This window comes from Chelonia mydas, chromosome 1 (assembly GCF_015237465.2).
Source record: "Chelonia mydas isolate rCheMyd1 chromosome 1, rCheMyd1.pri.v2, whole genome shotgun sequence".
NCBI classification, from domain to species: Eukaryota; Metazoa; Chordata; order Testudines; family Cheloniidae; genus Chelonia; species Chelonia mydas.
Genome location: NC_057849.1, coordinates 292,522,612 through 292,543,886, shown reverse-complemented (window position 1 = coordinate 292,543,886; position 21,275 = coordinate 292,522,612). Strand labels below are relative to the sequence as shown.

The window sequence follows — 21,275 nt, the reverse complement described above, 5'->3', positions numbered from 1 at the left end:
TGTCCCTTGTGAAACCCAATCTTCTTTCTCCAGTTCCACTCATTATTCTACAGATTTGTTTTGTGGGGCCTCTGACCAGGCACACTTACATTTTTAGTCCAATGTAAGGCCAGGCTATACTAAAATGTTACAGCAACCTTGCTACATCACTCAGAGATGTAAAAAACCCATATCCCTGAATGAAGTATTAAGCTGACCTAGCCTTGGTGAAGACAGGGCTAGGTCGATGGACCTAGCTACTGCCTCTTGGGGAGGTGCATAAACTCAGCAACGGGAAGGTTCTCCTATCTACACTGAAGCGCTACAGCAGCACACCTGCAGTGTTTCTAGTGAAGACATATTTTAAGGCACCGATTCTGTAAAGTCTTTAGCCCGTTGACTTCAATGAGACTATTCAGAATGTGCAAAGTTAAGCATGGTTATAAGTATTGGAAGGTTTGGGACCTATTTTACTATGTTGCTGTAGCTTCTGGCCTGTCTCCCCAGTCAAGAAACGACTCATTGCCATGCCCAACATGTGTGTGTTGGACGTGTATTCAGAGATGGGAGACTAATTTTACTGAGTCTGGCCAAAGTTTCACTTTAAAATAGTGACTTTATGAGCAACCTGCTGTGGACACAAATATGAGAAAGAGGAACCTGATTCTGCTGTCAATACATGCGCTCCCAGGGCACAGATGGGATACAACATCGGTACCAAATGGTCCAGTTTCTGTTCTATAGTAGTAAATTATGTGATGTTACATATAGACATAAGCAAAACCAGGGATGGATTTGCACACCAGAGTTGTTTGAATCTATTTCATGTTGTTTGAGTCCAAACATTTTAGGGTTATATGAATAGCCCAGTTTGTGTCCCAAGTTAAACAGTCAATAACTCAGATGTTTTATCAGAAGGCTGACTTTTCCTACAGAAGACATGTATTTTAGCATTTGATATAGCCAAAGCCAGAGGTCTCAGGCCTCCATTCATGTGATAAACTAAATTCTACTTTTATTGCTACCTGTTACAAGCAAAAAAGGAGGAGCATATCACAACACAGTGCAATTCTGTAGCCTATACATTGTTCTGCAAAACCAACCAAAATTCAGATGCTAAAGCACTTCACAACTAATTCAATTAGAAGCATTCATTTGTCAATTATGGAAACAAAGGCTTAACCTAGGCAAAAGTTTCGTATAGCATTACCCAAATAAGGTATTAAAACTTAAAAGTTACTTAGCAGATATGCTATCTCTTCTCCAGCAGACAGCAGGGGCTTTCAGATGAAAACACTCACATGTTGTGTATTTTAAATAACTCTTAGCTAGAGCTTAAGGTGGAAAGTCTTAGATGATACTCCAGCTAGACTTTTAAATACTTTGGGGGTAATGCCCAGTCTCTGACCAGGTATAGTCCCAGGTACAAGATGAGGCAGCTGGATGGAGACAAAAGACAGCGTCCTCTGCTTCTTAAGACTGGCTTGACGTAGTTCTTGGCCCACAGACTGGTCTCTGGTATGAGGTGCCCAGTTTTCCTCCTCTGGATTTGGCCCTGGACTCTGTAGAAACTTGTGGATACACTTAGGTGTCCTAAACAATATTCTTAAGGTACAGAGATGACTTTCTTTGACCTATGGGTAATTCTGCATCTCCTAAAGTACTGAGTTGTCAGCCCTTAGTTTATACTGAACAAGGTGTGAGAAGTATTTTTAACTGGACGTATTTCTGCCTCACATTCATAGGCGCTGACTTTCCCCCTTTCCTGTGGGTGCTTGCCCCCCCTCTGCTTCTGGCCCTGCCCCCACTCCACCCCTTCAATGAGGCCCCGACCCCTATTCCAACCCCTTCCCCAAAGTCTTTGCCCCAACTCCACCCCCTCCCTGCCCCTATTCCAACTCCTTCCCCAAATCCCTGCCCTGGCCCTGCCTCTTCCCCACCTCCCCCCCCGAACACGCCATGTTCCTGCTCCTCCCTCTCCCTCCCAGAGTGTGCTAATGCTGCCAAACAGCTGTTTGGCGGCAGCCAGGCACGAAGCGCTGGGAGGTAGGCAGAGGAGCGGGGACACGGCGTACTCAGGGGAGGAGGAGGTGGAGCAAGGGGTGAGAGGAGCTTGGCTAATTTTTCCCCGTGAGTGCTCCAGCCCCAGAGCATCCACGGAGTTGGTGCGTATGCTCACATTCTCACTCAGTGTATACTGCTTCTGTTTCTCTCTCTATGCACTCCTTCTAGGAGTCTGTCTCTCTTTCCAGAAATCTTCTTCCTCAGTCCCCTCTATACTGGCTCCTTTTTCTTTTCCATTTTCCCACAAAACATTGTTATTCAGAGCCGATAAGGGTCTTTTAACAAGACTTTTCTGGTTTTGTGGGAAAAGTGCAAATGGCCTTGTTTTAATCTAGGAACATTCTGGTCAGTGTACAGCTTGTATTTTTCTGAAAAATGAGACTGTCTTTATTAAAATTGCTTCATAAAACCCTGGGGCAGACAAATTTCAGCCAATAATTATAAGATATAATCTTATTTAACTTTCATTTTACCAGTTCTAGCACATTCACCAGTATTATGCATCTGTGCCTACAACACTAATCGATCTTCAGTTAACCAGTAATTACAGCTGTTTGAAAAAATTCAAAATCCATTTTTATAGGAAGACACATTTTTGTGGTTATTTTCACCAAAACATTCATACTGTTTTTCAACTAGCTATAGAGCTGGCCAAAAATGCACAATGGAATTTGTTTTAACAAAACAAAGGACAAAGTTTTTGCAAAAGTTGTTTCCATTTTTCAACCAGCCCTACTAGTACTTGTTTTCTTGAGATTGCTGTTTAAGTGACAAGATAAGGCAGTGTAGCTGCGTATTGTAGCTTCATATGTAACCTGCTGGTGAATATGTATTGCAGGTCATCCTCTGTGCCAATCCACAGAGGTTATGAGTTACTGTAGTCCCTGTCTGTCAGGTGCTAAAACCCCAGCTGTATTAGTTGGCTTTTCTGATTAAACTGCACCAGCTCATGCTGTGAGTACTGGAGGTTCTTGGTTCAATTCCTGGTGTGTTGGTGATGAGGGATAGGAGTTGTGTTAGAGATCCTTTGAGAAAGACTCAGTAGGACTGTTGATTAGAATGGTTTAATATATGTATTACAGTATGTATTTCTGTTTGAATTATTATTTTAATGCTTCTAGGGTTTTGTTGCAATGCTAATTGTGTGTTAGAGAACCTAGAACTTCTTATAGGTGTCTTTGATTATTATTTAAATCTAAATAAAAAATAAATATTAATGTAAGCTATATTTTGTCATTTATATTTGCATATTCATTTTCCCTACTCAGTTTAACTCTGGTAGATAGCACATAAAATAAATAATATAGTTCCCAGGTTATTGTCAACTTTAGTGTTCCTGCTAAACAAACTACCTTGTACAATGAATTGGCTCAAACATTCTGATATTTTGTAAGTGTCATAAAATTTTTATGAGTTCCATCTCTTCCACCTCCTACACAAAGAAGTCCTGAGTTTGCATCATAGTTTCTGAACAAATGTAAATGCAACAAGTCTAGGTTTCCTATGAATCTATGCATTAAAAGATCACAGTGGACCTCACATTGGATTTTCTTATACAATAGGTCTCCTGAAAGATAAAATACACATTGCATATTTATTATTACTATTAATTATGTTAGTGTAGCATCTAGGGTCCTCAGCTGAAAGGCATATGGATGCCTCATTGGGCTAGGCACAGTACAGACATCTAATAAGAGGCTGTTACTTTTCTAAAGAGCCCATTGCAGTCTGAGGGTATGTCTACACTACGGAATTAGGTCGAATTTATAGAAATCGGTTTTTTAGAAATCGGTTTTATATATTCGAGTGTGTGTGTCCCCACAGAAAATGCTCTAAGTGCATTAAGTGCATTAACTCGGTAGAGTGCTTCCACAGTACCAAGGCTAGAGTCGACTTCCGGAGTGTTGCACTGTGGGTAGCTATCCCACAGTTCCCGCAGTCTCCGCTGCCCATTGGAATTCTGGGTTGAGATCCCAATGCCTGATGGGGCTAAAACATTGTCACGGGTGGTTCTGGGTACATATCGTCAGGCCCCCGTTCCCTCCCTCCCTCCGTGAAAGCAAGGGCAGACAATTGTTTTGCGCCTTTTTTCCTGAGTTACCTGTGCAGACGCCATACCACGGCAAGCATGGAGCCTGCTCAGGTAACCGTCACCGTATGTCTCCTGGGTGCTGGCAGACGCGGTACTGCATTGCTACACAGTAGCAGCAACCCATTGCCTTCTGGCAGCAGACAGTGCAATACGACTGGTAGCCATCATCGTCATGTCCGAGGTGCTCCTGGCCACATCGGCCAGGAGCGCCTGGGCAGACATGGGCGCAGGGACTAAATTTGGAGTGACTTGACCAGGTCATTCTCTTTAGTCCTGCAGTCAGTCCTATTGAACCGTCTTATGGTGAGCAGGCAGGCGATATGAATTGCTAGCAGTCGTACTGTACCATCTTCTGCTGGGCAGGCAAGAGATGAGGATGGATAGCAGTTGTATTGCACCATCTTCTGCCGAGCAGCCATGAGATGTGGATGGCATGCAGTCCTACTGCACCGTCTGCTGCCAGCCAAAGATGTAAAAGATAGATGGAGTGGATCAAAACAAGAAATAGACCAGATTTGTTTTGTACTCATTTGCTTCCCCCCTCCCCTGTCTAGGGGACTCATCCCTCTAGGTCACACTGCAGTCACTCACAGAGAAGGTGCAGCGAGATAAATCTAGCCATGTATCAATCAGAGGCCAGACTAACCTCCTTGTTCCAATAACAACAATAACTTAGGTGCACCATTTCTTATTGGAACCCTCCGTGAAGTCTTGCCTGAAATACTCCTTGATGTAAAGCCACCCCCTTTGTTGATTTTAGCTCCCTGAAGCCAACCCTGTAAGCCATGTCGTCAGTCGCCCCTCCCTCCATCAGAGCAACGGCAGACAATCGTTCCGCGCCTTTTTTCTGTGCGGACGCCGTACCAAGGCAAGCATGGAGGCCGCTCAGCTCACTTTGGCAATTAGGAGCACATTAAACACCACACACATTATCCAGCAGTATATGCAGCACCAGAACCTGGCAGAGCGATACCGGGCGAGGAGGCGACGTCAGCGCGGTCACGTGAGTGATCAGGACATGGACACAGATTTCTCTGAAAGCATGGGCCCTGCCAATGCATGCATTATGGTGCTAATGGGGCAGGTTCATGCTGTGGAACGCCGATTCTGGGCTCGGGAAACAAGCACAGACTGGTGGGACCACATAGTGTTGCAGGTCTGGGACGATTCCCAGTGGCTGTGAAACTTTCGCATGCGTAAGGGCATTTTCATGGAACTTTGTGACTTGCTTACGCCTGCCCTGAAGCGCATGAATACCAAGATGAGAGCAGCCCTCACAGTTGAGAAGCGAGTGGCGATAGCCCTGTGGAAGCTTGCAACGCCAGACAGCTACCGGTCAGTTGGGAATCAATTTGGAGTGGGCAAATCTACTATTGGGGCTGCTGTGATGCAAGTAGCCCACGCAATCAAAGATCTGCTGATATCAAGGGTAGTGACCCTGGGAAATGTGCAGGTCATAGTGGATTGCTTTGCTGCAATGGGATTCCCTAACTGTGGTGGGGCCATAGACGGAATCCATATCCCTATCTTGGCACCGGAGCACCAAGCCGGCGAGTACATAAACCTCAAGGGGTACTTTTCAATAGTGCTGCAAGCTCTGGTAGATCACAAGGGACATTTCACCAACATCAACGTGGGATGGCCGGGAAAGGTACATGACGCTTGCATCTTCAGGAACTCTGGTCTGTTTCAAAAGCTGCAGGAAGGGACTTTATTCCCAGACCAGAAAATAACTGTTGGGGACGTTGAAATGCCTATATGTATCCTTGGGGACCCAGCCTACCCCTTAATGCCATGGCTCATGAAGCCGTATACAGGCACCCTGAACAGTAGTCAGGAGCTGTTCAACTACAGGCTGAGCAAGTGCAGAATGGTGGTAGAATGTGCATTTGGACGTTTAAAGGCGCACTGGCGCAGTTTACTGACTCACTTAGACCTCAGCGAAACCAATATTCCCACTGTTATTACTGCTTGCTGTGTGCTCCACAATATCTGTGAGAGTAAGGGGGAGACGTTTATGGCGGGGTGGGAGGTTGAGGCAAATCGCCTGGCTGCTGGTTACGTGCAGCCGGACACCAGGGCGGTTAGAAGAGCACAGGAGGGCGCGGTACGCATCAGAGAAGCTTTGAAAACCAGTTTCATGACTGGCCAGGCTACGGTGTGAAAGTTCTCTTTGTTTCTCCTTGATGAAACCCCCCACCCCTTGGTTCACTCTACTTCCCTGCAAGCTAACCACCCTCCCCTCCTCCCTTTAATCATTGCTTGCAGAGGCAATAAAGTCATTGTTGCTTCACATTCATGCATTCTTTATTCATTCATCACACAAATAGGGGGACAACTACCAAGGTAGCCCAGGAGGGGTGGTGGAGGAGGGAAGGAAAATGCCACACAGCACTTTAAAAGTGTACAACTTTAAAATTTATTGAATGCCAGCCTTCTTTTTTTTTGGGCAATCCTCTGTGGTGGAGTGGCTGGTTGGCCGGTGGCCCCCTCACCGCGTTCTTGGGCGTCTGGGTGTGGAGGCTATGGAACTTGGGGAGGAGGGCGGTTGGTTACACAGGGGCTGTAGTGGCAGTCTGTGCTCCAGCTGCCTTTGCTGCAGCTCAGCCATACACTGGAGCATACTGGTTTGGTCCTCCAGCAGCCTCAGCATTGAATCCTGCCTCCTCTCATCACGCTGCCGCCACATTTGAGCTTCAGCCCTCTCTTCAGCCCGCCACTTACTCTCTTCAGCCCGTCACCTCTCCTCCCGGTCATTTTGTGCTTTCCTGCACTCTGACATTATTTGCCTCCACGCATTCGTCTGTGCTCTGTCAGCGTGGGAGGACAGCATGAGCTCAGAGGACATTTCATCACGAGTGCATTTTTTTTTCTTTCTAATCTTCACTAGCCTCTGGGAAGGAGAAGATCCTGTGATCATTGAAACACATGCAGCTGGTGGAGAAAAAAAAAGGGACAGCGGTATTTAAAAAGACACATTTTATAAAACAGTGGCTACTGTCTTTCAGGGTAAACCTTGCTGTTAACATTACATACATAGCACATGTGCTTTCGTTACAAGGTCGCATTTTGCCTCCCCCCACCGCGTGGCTACCCCCTCAACCCTCCCCCCTCCCCGTGGCTAACAGCAAAGAACATTTCTGTTCAGCCGCAGGCAAACAGCTCAGCAGGAATGGGCTCCTCTGAATGTCCCCTGAAGAAAAGCACCCTATTTCAACCAGGTGACCATGGATTATATCTCACTCTCCTGAGGATAACACAGAGAGATAAAGAACGGATGTTGTTTGAATGCCAGCAAACATGCACTGCAATGCTTTGTTGTACAATGATTCCCGAGTACGTTTTACTGGCCTGGAGTGGTAAAGTGTCCTACCATGAAGGACGCAATAAGGCTTTGGGAATACATCCAGGAGAGCCTTGAATGCCAGGGCAAATTAATCCTTTCACATGCTTGCTTTTAAACCATGTATAGTATTTTAAAAGGTACACTCAGCGGAGGTCCCTTCTCCGCGTGCTGGGTCCAGGAGGCAGCCTTGGGTGGGTTCGGGGGGTACTGGCTCCAGGTCCAGGGTGAGAAACAGTTCCTGGCTGTCGGGAAAACCGGTTTCTTCGCTTGCTTGCTGTGAGCTATCTACAACCTCATCATCATCATCTTCTTCGTCCCCAAAACCTGCTTCCATGTTGCCTCCATCTCCATTGAAGGAGTCAAACAACACGGCTGGGGTAGTGGTGGCTGAACCCCCTAAAATGGCATGTAGCTCATCATAGAAGTGGCATGTTTGGGGCTCTGATCCGGAGCGGCCGTTCGCCCCTCTGGTTTTCTGGTAGGCTTGCCTCAGCTCCTTAAGTTTCACACGGCACTGCTTCGGATCCCTGTTATGGCCTCTGTCCTTCATGCCCTGGGAGATTTTGACAAAGGTTTTGGCATTTCGAAAACTGGAACGGAGTTCTGATAGCACGGATTCCTCTCCTCATACAGCGATCAGATCGCGTACCTCCCGTTCAGTCCATGCTGGAGCTCTTTTGCGATTCTGGGACTCCATCATGGTCACCTCTGCTGATGAGCTCTGCATGGTCACCTGCAGCTTGCCACGCTGCCCAAACAGGAAATGAGATTCAAAAGTTCGCAGTTCTTTTCCTGTCTACCTGGCCAGTGCATCTGAGTTGAGAGTGCTGCCCAGAGTGGTCACAATGGAGCACTCTGGGATAGCTCCCGGAGGCCAATACCGTCGAATTGTGTCCACAGTACCCCAAATTCGACCCAGCAAGGCCGATTTAAGCGCTAATCCACTTGTCAGGGGTGGAGTAAGGAAATCGATTTTAAGAGCCCTTTAAGTCGAAATAAAGGACTTCATCGTGTGGACGGGTGCAGGTTTACATCGATTTAACGCTGCTAAATTTGACCTAAAGTCCTAGTGTAGACCAGGGCCAAATAAGCAGGACAGACAAAAGGCTGGAAGGATGGTCTGCAAATCTCATGTTAGTTCCATGACTCTTGTTTTGTTCTTTAATGGGGTTTTGTTGGGAGGGGCTTAAACCGAGACAAAGGAAGGGAGAAGCAACATTGAAGGGACATGGAGGGCAAGTGGCAAGAAGTTAAAGTGGAGAGACTATGTGGGAAGGATTGGAACAGGAGTGGAGCAAGCAGTCAACCAATCAGCACAGAAGGAAGTCTTTTCAAAGGGAAGGACTGAGATTTTCTGAAAAGCAGTGGTGTCCAAAGGTTCCAAAGCTGCAGCTGCTTGTCTAGGCTCTTGCTGGCCTAGGCTCTGGGTGGCTCTTCCCAGAGTTTTTCTTTCTCAAGCTCACATTCATGGGGCAGCAAGAAAGTTGCAAGTGTCCTGGTGCCCTAGATTTCTGAGTGTCGCTCCCATACAGTTCTGAATCTGGGGGTCCTGGAGTTGTAGCCCCTGCTGAGTGTCGTTGATTGACTATATCTGTCTTCCCAGTGCTTAAACTGCATTTCAATAGTCTAGGCAGGTGTCTGTACAGACATACACATTAACCGACTGGATACTCATCATGCCTGAGACTCCTTCGACATATTGAGAATTCAGAGACAGAAGGTATCGCTTCACAGCTTACTTGTTACTATACTAGAATATAGATACCGGCTCAGTGGTTCTGCAAAGTATCCATCCTGAGTACAGGGAGAAGGGAATAACTGGGCAGAGCATTGCAGTATTTTCCTGAGCAAGTCCCTAGAGTTGACTGAACATCAGGGACTTGCCCTGCAGACTCAAGTTTAATAGCCATTGCATGTGTGAGAGGACTCCAGCCAGGCAGGTTCAATATATTTGACTTTGCCAATCATTCCCTAACTATTATTACACCAATAGAAATCCAGTAAATATCACACTTATAGCAAAGCAAAGTCACATCCCTGTAACCCAGCCTCTGTGGGCATTTGGCCTTATTTTTCAAAGGTACTGAGTGCCTACAAATCCATTGACATCCTTGGGAGCTGTGGGCGCTCAGCATCTTTGAAAACCACACCAAGAGGAGAGTGTGGTCTATGTCTAAACACTCCTCTGCTTTGGTACCACAGAAGCACCATTGGCTCCACCACCTAGGTAGGTTTCATCGAGTCCAGAGTCAGAAGGAGCTCCTTACACATCTGCAACACCACACTGTACCAACACTACCTCGATACTGACCACTCTGGAGGAGTTTGTGGCTGCCAAGGACCTCCTAACCCTGTCAGTGCTGGTATCAGTGTCAACTCTTGTTGACAGTATCGGACATAGGGCAATCAACAGAATTGCTAGATCGCTTGGTACCATGCCAGGCTCGTGTACCCCTGATGACTCGCCATTTGGTACCATCAAAAAGAAAACTCACAATGCTCGCTTATCTATGGGCCTCTCCACCTTGGCACTGATTGCCAAAAACATCTGGAACTGCGTCTCCATGGTCAGCAGAAGGAAAGTCATCTTCTTCCAAATCAGAGGTCAGGTTCGACATTTCCCATTCTTGGAGCCACTCTCGCTACCCCTCCTTCTGATGTTTCTATCCTTCCATGGATCCTGTCACAGGAATACCATTGAGTGGTTGGTCAGAATGTCACTGGGGGCCTATGCCTGACCGGTGACCTCTTTAGAATACATGGGACTTTCCCCCAGTTTCTGAAATGTATTCCAGGCACTTCTATTTGTTAACTTTGGAAAGGCATGTGGCACCGAGCCCAGGTGGACATCAAGAGCCAGCTCACCAGGACCCTGCAGATCAAAAATTGGAGGAAGAGCATCCACAGCCAGAGCGGGCCTCCTCTTCCTCCTCCCCAGATGAGGCAGTCTCAGGAGGGGGCATGTCGCCTCTCCCAGATGACAATAAGGCACACTAAGAATTGTTAAAGAGAGTGCTGTAAGTCTGGGTGTACGGGTGGAGGAAGTAAAAGAATCCTCTCACTGCCTGGTCGATATTTTAGCCACTGCAGGTCCTTCCAGAGTGGCCCTGCCAGTTAATGAGGCCATTATCGGCCCCGTTATGGGGCTGAAGCAGACCCCTGCATCCCTTCCCCTGCCCAACTTCAAAAAGGGATGAGCACAAGTATTATGTACCTGCCCAAGATTATGAGTTCCCTTACTCCCATCCACTCCTCCTCCCCTCTACATTGGAGTTTCCAGAAAGAAGGAACGGAGGGAGCTTGGGGTCTGCTCGGCCCTTTGTACGGACGCCAGCAATGCAAAGCAGTCGAGGATTCTCAAGCTGCCCCAATGGTTACCACTGAGGGAAACATTTCCAGCAACTGTTCATGGGGGCCACACACACCAAGAGTGCAATGGACATGTGCAAAATATTTTGAAGAACAGTTACAAAAGGTTAGCAATTGTTTGGGTTTTTTTGAAAAATGGAATTTCCAAGAAGTTATAGCATAACAGTTATGATAACATCATTTGAGTAGCATGTGACATTGTGAATGGAAAAACTGGCTTTTAACCTACACACTGTAGGTTATTTAAACATACTTGTATTTACTATAAGTATCATTTAAGCTAAATTTTATAAAAACATTGGGGAAAATATGGTGTTTGCTTAATCTATATAAATAGAACAGCAGAGCTGGCTGGCGGCAGAAGGAGAGGTTAGCAAAATTGAGGCAGATGAGAATAAGTGAATTCAGCACTTAAAAAAAAACTTTTTATATGTGTGAGAGGCAAGAAGGTCAAAACTTAAGACAGGCAAAGGAAGGTAGTCAAGTCTTGCTATTCTCCAAGGTATTATACTAAATGTAAACAGCTTACCAGCAGCATCAGAAGCTGCTTAGCAACATCATTAGTACAGGATTTTGAAATGATTGGGGAATATTTTGTTATTGTTTTATATATAAGGAAAGGCACAATTTAAAATATTGATCTTAAACCCTTAAAAATGATGAAATGAGAAAAATGGAATGCCTGGATAAATTGTTGACGTCAACCAGTTTTCAACTAAATACCAGCCAAACATGATTTTCAACAGAAGGTGCACAGTCCTATGCAAAACACTGATTAAAATGCTTAATCAAGTAAGCTGAGATGACAAACAAGACCAGCTGTAGAGCAAAGATTGTACCATATCAGCTGTGCACACAGGACGGCTTAGACCTGGGAATTGTCCACTCTGGAGAAGTCATAATGTTGAAAATTATTGTTCAGAACAGAATCTGCTAAAAATCTACATTTCACCATGTTGATAGTGCAGCATTTAAAAAATTGTGGCATCTGAACTCTTGAGAGGCACATTTTCTGTTTGTGGGAAGGTGGTCCTTCTTCATGCTGGGATATTCTTTTGTTTGTTTTCTGAAAGCACACGTTGGTTGACATTATATATATTCATAGAAGATGCTGTATAAGGCAAAGATGCATTTTAATGAGCGACCATTAGTTGAGTTCATATGACTTTGTGTATGGACAATAGAGGAAGAACATGTCAAACAAATGACCAGTAGCTGTGTAGCAGTGAGCTAGTGTTGCTTGCTCTTTTCCAAATGTCATCAATGAGTATCAACTATCCCCATTCCTTATGGGATGAAGGTTTGCAAACTGGCAATGGACAGTGTGAAGCATGGGGGGAGGAGAACCCTGAGAAATCACTGATTTGGGATTTATGTAGAAATTTTCCAATTTCAAGTTAAAGCGTAACATGAAAACAGACTTATTTTGGAAGCTTAGTAGTAACTACATAGTGTGACAGGGTCAGCAGAAGCCCGCCCACTGCTAAAGTACCCCCCCAAGCCCTAAGGGGAGGATCCACAGGACCTGGAAGCCAAGTGATTCTGGGGGACAACTAATGAAATAACAGTGACAGGAGTGCGATCAAAGGGTCAAACGACGGGAACCTGAGGGGGACACTGAGCAGAGAACCCTGGACAGCACCCACTGCTCCTTGAAGGCATCAAGGGAGCCAGTGGACGCCGCCCAGAGGAACTCTGCCCGGATGCATGAATGGACAGAGGATCAGAAATAGGCCCCCACAGTCACAGGAGGCCCCATCAGCCAACCTCCTCTCCCTGGTTTTATAGATGGCCACTTCAGCCAGGGCCAGGAGGAGGTTGACCAGGAGGTTCCTTGACAGGAGAGTGATTGAAGGCAGATATATTAGCCCCAGGTTAAGCAGGTCCCTTTTCCCTGAGTAAAGTAACAGGGGCAGTTCCAGAACAATCAGGAACTTGCTGGAACCAATTAAGGCAGAAGGCTAATTAGGGCACCTGGAGCCAATTAAGAAGTTGCTAGAATCAATTAAGACAGGCAGGCTAATTAAAGCACCTGGTTTAAAAAGTCCTCACTTCAGTCAGGGAGGGGCGTGCAAGGAGCTGAGAGTGAGAGGGTGTGCTGCTGGAGGACTGAGGATTACAAACGCTATCTGGCATCAGGAGGAAGGTCCTGTGGTGAGGATACAGAAGGTGTTGGGAGGAGGCCATGGGGAAGTAGTCCAGGGAGTTGTTGCTATCACACAGGTGTTACACAAAACACTGTGGACAGCTGTGATCCACAGGGCCCTGGGCTGGAACCCAGAGTAGAGGGCGGGCCTGGGTTCCCCCCAATCCCCCAGCTCCAGGAGGAGTTGACCTGGACTGTGGGTTCCACCAGAGGGGAAGGTCCCTGGCCTGTCCCCCAACCCACTAGGTGGACCAGCAGAGACTGCAGGGATTGTTCTCCTCCCTTTTCCCCATGCTGCCAGTGATAAGGTTACCTGAGTGAACGGCAGGTTTGAGTCACCAGCAAAAGTGGCCAAACTGAGGGCTGCCATTAATCTCTGAGGTGAGCAAATCCGCCAATAAGCGCAGGACCCACCAAGGCAGAGGAGGAACTTTGTCACAATAGTTAGGATTGTTTTCTAAACTGGGCTTAAAATAAGGGATACATTCCTTTGGTGTCTCTAAAAGCAGGTGGCCTATCAATGTGAAATTTCACACCAGGGTAGTTTTTATTTTCTTTGAATATTTTTGTGGCCCTGGTACCACTATTCCTTCACCCTCTTTTCTGAACTATCCACTCCCAACACAACATACTAGTAGAGCAAACATCCACAACTAATAGTATTGGCAGGGGATACTTTGGTAAAGGGATGTTTGGAGCAGGGTAAGCTGAGGGGTGGGACCTCAGACTGGAGTGTGTGGTTTGTGGTGTATGGTAGTTGTAATGGTAAACTGTAGTCCTGCAGCTGGAAGAACACAGGATTCAGACTAGTAAGTGGCTTAACTTTTCATTTCCTTGATTTTTGTAAGGTTAATGTCAGGTGTGTTGTTTGTGCAGCAACACTAGATACTTCATAAGAAAGGTGTTTTTAAAATATATTACTATTATTGGTATTGCAGTTGTATGCACGTTTGGAGATGCTGTGTGCTAGGTGTTACCAAACACATGTATACATGCTGCCTTCCTTGAAGAGTTTACAATAAAATTTAAGAAAGGGGGCATGTGCACAGAAACCCCCCGCCCCCTCCTCCCTCCCACACACACACACACAAGAATCCAAAGGAAGAGGACAGGGCGGATAAGAGTAACTGTCATATGCCATATGGTTACATGGGCTAGCAATGTGCTAACTTGATAGTTCTGAAACATTTAACTTTTTTTATTAACATTTAAAAAATTCTTAACAAACCACAATCCCCGGAGTCCTGCAACATTTCCTCTACACATATAACAGTAAGGCCTGGTCTACATTAGAAAATTAGGTTGGTTTAACTTCCTCAGTCGGGGGAAGAATTCTTCCATCTACCTAGCTACTGGCTTTCGGGGAAGTGGATTACCTATGCTAGTGGGAGAACCAGTCGTCGGCATAGCTATTGTCTACACTAAAGCACCAAGTCTTGTGATTTTATCATGAGTCTTTGGTATTTTTCTTGAAGCCCCAGGTCCTTCTGAGCTTTCATTTAAAAGAAAAAATAATTTTCTGGACTTCATAGTTACAGAGAAAAGATAGAAAACCTGAATCCTAAAGGCTCAAAAAGGAGAATGCAAATAAAACAAAACCTAAAAAAAAATTTATTTTTTTTTAAAAGTCATGATTTTTAAGGAAGTCTTATGTTGTTTTGTGGGTTGGCAATTATTGCTATGTTTAGAACAGGAAATGCATCCAATATTTAGGCACTGTAATGTGGTAACCATTGGTAAAAGTTGACTTTAATAGAGGAATCACTCTTTGCTTAATGATTAATCCCCTCTGCTCCCTAATCAGAGAAAAGTAACAGAAAGAATGAATTCCTCCAATTTGTGTGTCTTTTTCTTAAGGATGCCGGTAACTAAACACAATCTTCCAGGTGCAGGCTCAGAGGAACGGCTGTTTCTTGCTGTCTTTCAAGGGTCCCTGTCTGTAGTGAGCCTCAAATCATTGTCTGTCTTTGGTGGCAGTTTTACAGGCCTTTTTACATTTTTTTCCCATGAATCAAGCTTTATAAAGAATTGTTTGCCTGGACTATTTTTAAATAAAGAGTCTTACATTGAAAGTGGTTTGTCATTTTCACATGCCAGTATTCTGAGTCAGTTTACCAATTGGGGTACATGTGACAGTGGAATAGCCTCAAGAGAATTGGGTATATTCAGTAAGCATGAAGAACAGTACCAGCGGAAGCTTGGCTTCCATGCAGCACCTTTGTTCTCAGAAGTCAGACATTAGAGGAGCTTTTAAAAAATGGGCTTGACTGATTTATGCGGAGGGTTTGCCTTTTCTCCAAGGGCAGTATTTCTTCGGAAGTATAATAAGATATTGCTTAATATAGGGATTTCTAAACTCTGAAGGCTTTTGTTTTTTGACTGTGGTTGTAGTTTCTATACACAGGGGCAATGTTCCCTCTAATTTTTAACAGGCCATGTGCGCAAAAAATTTCTTCTGTGCCGCCGCCGAAGCGCACACAAAAAAAAGCCACAGCCGAAGCCGGGAGTGCACGGGGTGTGTCGCCGTGTGCGCGGGGTTTAAGATCTGTGTGCACGTGCACGGCTTAGAGGGAGCAGTGCACGTGGGTGATTAAAACCGATATTAATGTTGCACATACGTAATTTAAAGGACATTTGGCAAAGGCTTCTAATCTGAACAGAAATTCATTTAGTTGTGTACTTTCCTCTTGTGTGATAGAGGCAATGCTGAAGAGAGGCTTGGGAAAGGTTGCAAAATGTATTACATAAGTAGCTGCCGTTTATTTTTTTTTGTTGACAGCTTCCATTTGCTGGTTACTCTTTGTAACTAGAAGCTAGTTATTTGCAGAACAGTCACAGAACATTACATACATTTCTGTTAAGCTCTTGTATACAATGTTTTGGTAACTGGTCCCAGGATATTACAGAGGCAAGGTGGGTGAGGTAATATATTTTCTTGGACCAACTTCTGTTGATGAGAGAGACAAGCTTCAGAGCTTACACAAAGCTCTTCCTCAGGTCTGGGAAATGTACTCAGGGCTTGGCTACACTTGCGAGTTACGGTGCAATAAAGGAGCCCCGGGTGCACTAGCTCACTCCCCGTCCACACTGGCAAGGCACGTAGAGCGCTCTGACTCCACTGCTACAGCGCTGCTGGGACTCCACCTCGGCGAGTGGAGTAAATTTGCTGCGCCCCCGCTGGATCGCCAGTGTGAACAAGGAGTTGCTTTACTGCGCTCTGATCAGCCTCCGGAAACATCCCATAATCCCCTTAAGTCAAATGGCCACTCTTGTCATTGTTTTTGAATCGCTGCAGGAATGCGGATATGCCCTTTGAAAGCTCCGTTTCTGACAGCCGGCTGCTTATCTGCTCTGAGACAAAGCAAGCCATTTGTCATAACCATACAGCTAAGGGTAGCCTAGAATTCCTCCTTACCTGTAAGGGGTTAAGAAGCCCAAATAACCTGGTTGGCACCTGATCAAAAGGACCAAAGGGAAAGAAGATACTTTCAAATCTGGGGGCGGGGGGGGGGAGGCTTTGTTTGTGCTCTTTGTTTGTGTGTTCCCTGGGGAAGCAGAGAAGCATCAGGTCAGAAAACTCCTTCTCCTAAAATCGTCCTAAAATGAGTCTCAGTATTGCAAAAAGAGTAAGTAAATAAGGCAAGGTGCGTTAGATTATCTTTTGTTTTTAGCTTGTGAATTTTCCGTGTGCTAAGAGGGAGGTTTATCCCTGTTTTTTTGTAACTTTAAAGTTTTGCCTAGAGGGGAATCCTCTGTTTTGAATCTAATTACCCTGTAAAGTTACCTTCCATCCTGATTTTACAGAAGTGCTTCTTTTATTTTTTTTTCTTTATTATAAAGTTGTGTTTTTTAAGAATCTGGTTTACCTATTTGGTTGGTATATTATTCTCAAGCCTCTCCAGGAAAGGAGGTGAAGGTGCTTGGGGGGACATTTTAGGGAAACAGGAACTCCAAGTGGTTCTTTTCCTGAATCTTTGTCTAACTCACTTGGTGGTGGCAGCAGTACTCCTCCAAGGACAAGGAAGGATTTGTGCCTTGGGGAAGTTTTTAACCTAAGCTGGTAGAAATAAGCTTAGGGGGTCTTTCATCCGGGTTTCCACATCTGTACCCTAGCTTTTAGAGTGGGGAGGGAATCCTGACACCATTAGTGTGGAATGCTGTGTGTGTGAGAGAGAGGGAGTCAGGTGGGGGAGAGGGGTCTGCTGCTGTCTGAACTTACAAGACAGCATGCTGACATGCTCTCAGCCCCCCCCAAATCCACTCTCTCCCCCCCACATACTCACAACACACTGCCTGTCACACTCCACCCCACCCCACCCCCATTTGAAAAGCATGTTGCAGTCACTTGCATGCTGGGATAGCTGCCCACAATGCACTGCTCCCAGTGCCGCTGCAAGTGCCGCAAATGTGGCCACGCCAGTGCGCTTGAAGCTGTCAGTGTGGACAGACTGCAGCGCTTTCCCTACTGCGCTCTCCAAAGGCTGGTTTAACTCAAAGCGCTCTACATCTGCAAGTGTAGCCATGCCCTCAGAGTGTCACAGCTAAATACAAGGTAGAACAGATTGTTTAGCATAAGTAGTTAGCACATATTTCAAGGAACCATTCAAGGTCAAGTGGCCAGTTAACACCTCTCCAATCAAAGAGGGGAAAGGAGAAAATAAAAAAACTGAGCGGTGGTGTGGGGGGGAGGTTAAGTAGATTGTTGTAATAAACCATAAATCCAATCCCTCTTCAGTGGATGATTTCCCACCCCGCCAAGAGTGGAAAGGTGTTGACTGGCCAATAAAGGAGGACAATAAAGGAGATGGCTCTGAACTCTGAGTTTATGCTGTAGGAACCTTCCTCTAGGAACTAGTTCTTGTATTTGGTGCCTAGGTGCTATAATGATTGGCACACTATAAATACACACTTCGATGGTTGCCAAGTCTCACAAGATAATAAAGCTGCACTGCCTTTCAAAAGAAGCCCAAGCTACCCAACACAAGCCAATCCCATTTTGGTCAGCACTGGTCTGCATCCACAGTGCCACCGGCCGACTGCCAGAACAGCCATAATACCACCAGACCCCCAAAAGATACCCCGCGGTGTGCACCACATGACTGGAAATGCCCCAAGAGTTATTGACCCACAACAGTGGCATGGTGCCACTCTACTCCCCTCCACAGCTCTGTGACCCAAGCCGTGCTGCAGCCCCCCCCCACTCAGCTTTGCCACCCTCTGCCCCTCCCCCACACAAACCCCCACAGCCTGCATCCCACCACCCCTTGCAGCTCCCCCAACAGACCTCCCCCCAGTGGTGCAGATGCAACACCACCACCAGAGATGCACCCATGGAAAGACCACCGACCACAGCTGAGCTTTTAATAATAATAATTAATAATAATTAATAATAAATAATTTTTTAAAAAGCACAAGCATTGCAGAACCAGCAGCCAGCAACGGCAGGCAAATCCTAGGCTGCTGCAACCTGCCAGCCTACTGCTATCAGTACCCAGCTCCCAACCACCCCCCCATACCTACCAACCAACCAACCAGCGAACTCCCCTGTACCTAGTAGTGCAGGTAGGAGGTAGCCCATGGGGAGAGAGTAGGCACTGCAGGTCACTCAAGAAGCAAACACATGCAGCAATCTCATGAGGACACACACAGGGAGAGGAACCCAACCCAAGCTGACTGAGTGAGCTGGCTCCCTCCAGCTCACATAGATGGAGCTCAAGCGGGCTGGGCCAGGCCCCCACGCCTGCTTTGGGCTCCTGGTTCCCCCCTTGACCTGCTATTGTCCTGTTAATCGGGCTGACCTGGAGCATTGGCCCTGGGGACTGTCAGTCTCCAGATCCTGATTTCTTCCTATCCCCTTTCTTTTGGTGTTGGGAGAGGGATTGTGCAACTAGGAGACAACCACACTCTCTGTGGGCAATTAAAAAAAAAAAAAAAAAGCAGCAGCCACACCTCCCAGAAAAGCCCAAAAGGAAAGCCAAAACAAGCAACAAGCTACTTAAAGAGCCAGAAAAGCCTAGAAACAAGCAAATAAGCTACTGAAAAAGCCTAGAAACGATCAATAAGTGACTCAAAGAAATGATAAACCTAGTCCGCTTAAAACAAGCAGAAATTGGCTTTTTCTTGGCAAGCCTGAATAGGTTCCTGGGAGGAGAAAAGGCTGGATAGGCTCATACGTATTGTGTAATCCTGGGCTATAGAAGACCTGGGTTCAATTCCCTTTTCGACCAGAGATGTCCTATGTGACTTTGAGCAAGTCACTTAGCTTCTCTGTGCCTTAGTTTCCTATCTGTAAAGTGGGGATTATACCACTTGCCTTCCTTAGAGGCATGTTACATTAAAGATTGTGAGGTGCTCAGATACTACATTGTGGGGGGCTTATTAGTACATAAGCCAAATAAAGGAAAAAGTGCCTTTAGGACAAAAGGAAACTCTCAGAGTCCCAAGGTGGAGAATGTTCTAACTCCCTGATTTCCATGGGATTAGAGGGAAAACATAGAAATCTGCTGCTCCAATCTAATAGGAATGGATATGTAACAAAAATCTTTGTCCGTCCATGCTCTGAAGGAGAATAGAGGGCATTTTTCATTGCTGTTAGTTATAAAGAGGTGTATTGATTGAACCCTCTTTCTGAGCTGTAAGTCCACTACGTACTGCGTCAGAGATCACTCATGCTGACCTTATAGTCTGATTTAATGTGTTCATTAATAAGTTATCTGTCCTTTCAGGTACAAAGCCATTGGAAACGCTCTGTGTCCCAGGCATTATGACCACAGAGTCAGAGCTTTTAGACAAAGTAGTTGAGAATGAGCACTCCTTGTTTGTTGACATAAAATGTTGCTGTGGTGGTGTCTGTTAGAACGTAAAATATTCGGTGCTTAATTCGAGGTAGAGAAGATTTCAGAGTCCATCAGATGCTTGGTTTCAGAGTGGTAGCTGGGTTAGTCTGTATCCACAGAAACAACGAGGAGTCCTTGGGGCACCTTAGAGACTAACACATTTATTTGGGCATAAGCTCTGAAGTGGGTTCTAGCCCATGAAAGCTTATGCCCAAATAAATATGTTAGTCTCTAAGGTGCCACAAGGACTCCTCATTGTTTTTTCATCAGATGCTTGTAATTCTAGAGTGTTCTGGTGAACCATGGCTTCCAATTATTCCGTCCTCTGTTTATTGTTTAATTCTTGCGGTGTGTGCCTCACCCAGTTTGATGACCGGGGGATGACTACTACAAATGAAATAGGTTTCAGAGTAGCAGCCGTGTTAGTCTGTATTTGCAAAAAGAAAAGGAGTACTTGTGGCACCTGAGAGACTAACAAATTTATTTGAGCATAAGCTTTCGTGAGCTACAGCTCACTTCAGACTGAATGCATCCGGTGAAGTGAGCTGTAGCTCACGAAAGCTTATGCTCAGATAAATTTGTTAGTCTCTAAGGTGCCGCAAGCACTCCTTTTCTTTTTACAAATGAAATACTGAAGGAAACTCCAGTGAGCTCATTGTTCTCTAGTTCAGGCATTTCCAAACATTTTCATAGGGTAGTTCACTTCCTAATAACAGAGATTGTCTCATAGTCCATTTTCCTTCCAATTTACACATACTCCAAATATTTACATAGAAAAAGGACTGTTATGAAAGCATTTAATAGATTTTAATTATTTTAAAATGCAATTTAGCAGCTGGAAACAAAGATGATGAGCCAGCACCATTTAACAAACCATCTCTCCACAGACTACCAGCAATTGCTCCAACGACTACAGTGTGGGAACTTCTGCTTTAGTTCCTACCCAGGAAGGGGTTTGAAGATTTTTGAAGGAATGGTCAAAAGTGTCCCCATGTTGTCCTTGTTTAGAGTTTTATTTGGAGCTAAATTTATTTTCAGGTTTGTAACAGGCTGTCAGTGTTTGTCTGAAAGACCTCTTAGCAGATGATTTCACTGTGAAAGGATTAAGTGGGTCTGTTGACTCACTGAGGTAGGGATCTCATTACTGCACCTTTGAAGTGACTTTCTTGGGAGTGTGTGGTCTGAGCAGCCGTGAGGGAAGAACTCTAAAAGCAGCTAAACCTGATAGAAGGAGCAAGCTAATCTTATGGTATTTTATTGTTGCTTTCTTTAATAAAGTCAAACATCAGAAGAAGAATGAATTTGGACTTTACAATGCGAGCTGAGCTCAGAGCACAGATTTGGAAAGGTTCCTGTTTGGAGTTATTTGTTATGCTGTTTCACTGGTAGCATCTTGTAGGATTCTCTGCCCCTGCTCAATCCCCTCAGAGTTGGGAGATTAGC

At 45.4% G+C, this 21,275-nt stretch overlaps 1 protein-coding gene and 1 long non-coding RNA gene across 3 annotated transcripts in view; one reads left to right on the top strand and one right to left on the bottom strand.

Annotated features, from left to right (window-relative positions):
* Window positions 1-21,275, top strand: part of TMEM117 (transmembrane protein 117) — a 326,549-nt gene that overhangs the window by 182,758 nt on the left and 122,516 nt on the right. The window lies entirely within an intron of this gene.
* LOC122466262 overlaps window positions 7,017-21,275 on the bottom strand; it is a 44,925-nt gene continuing 30,666 nt past the window's right edge. Inside the window, exon 3 of the long non-coding RNA XR_006291639.1 lies at window positions 7,017-7,069. This is a non-coding gene — a long non-coding RNA (uncharacterized LOC122466262). The remainder of the gene's footprint in view (window positions 7,070-21,275) is intronic.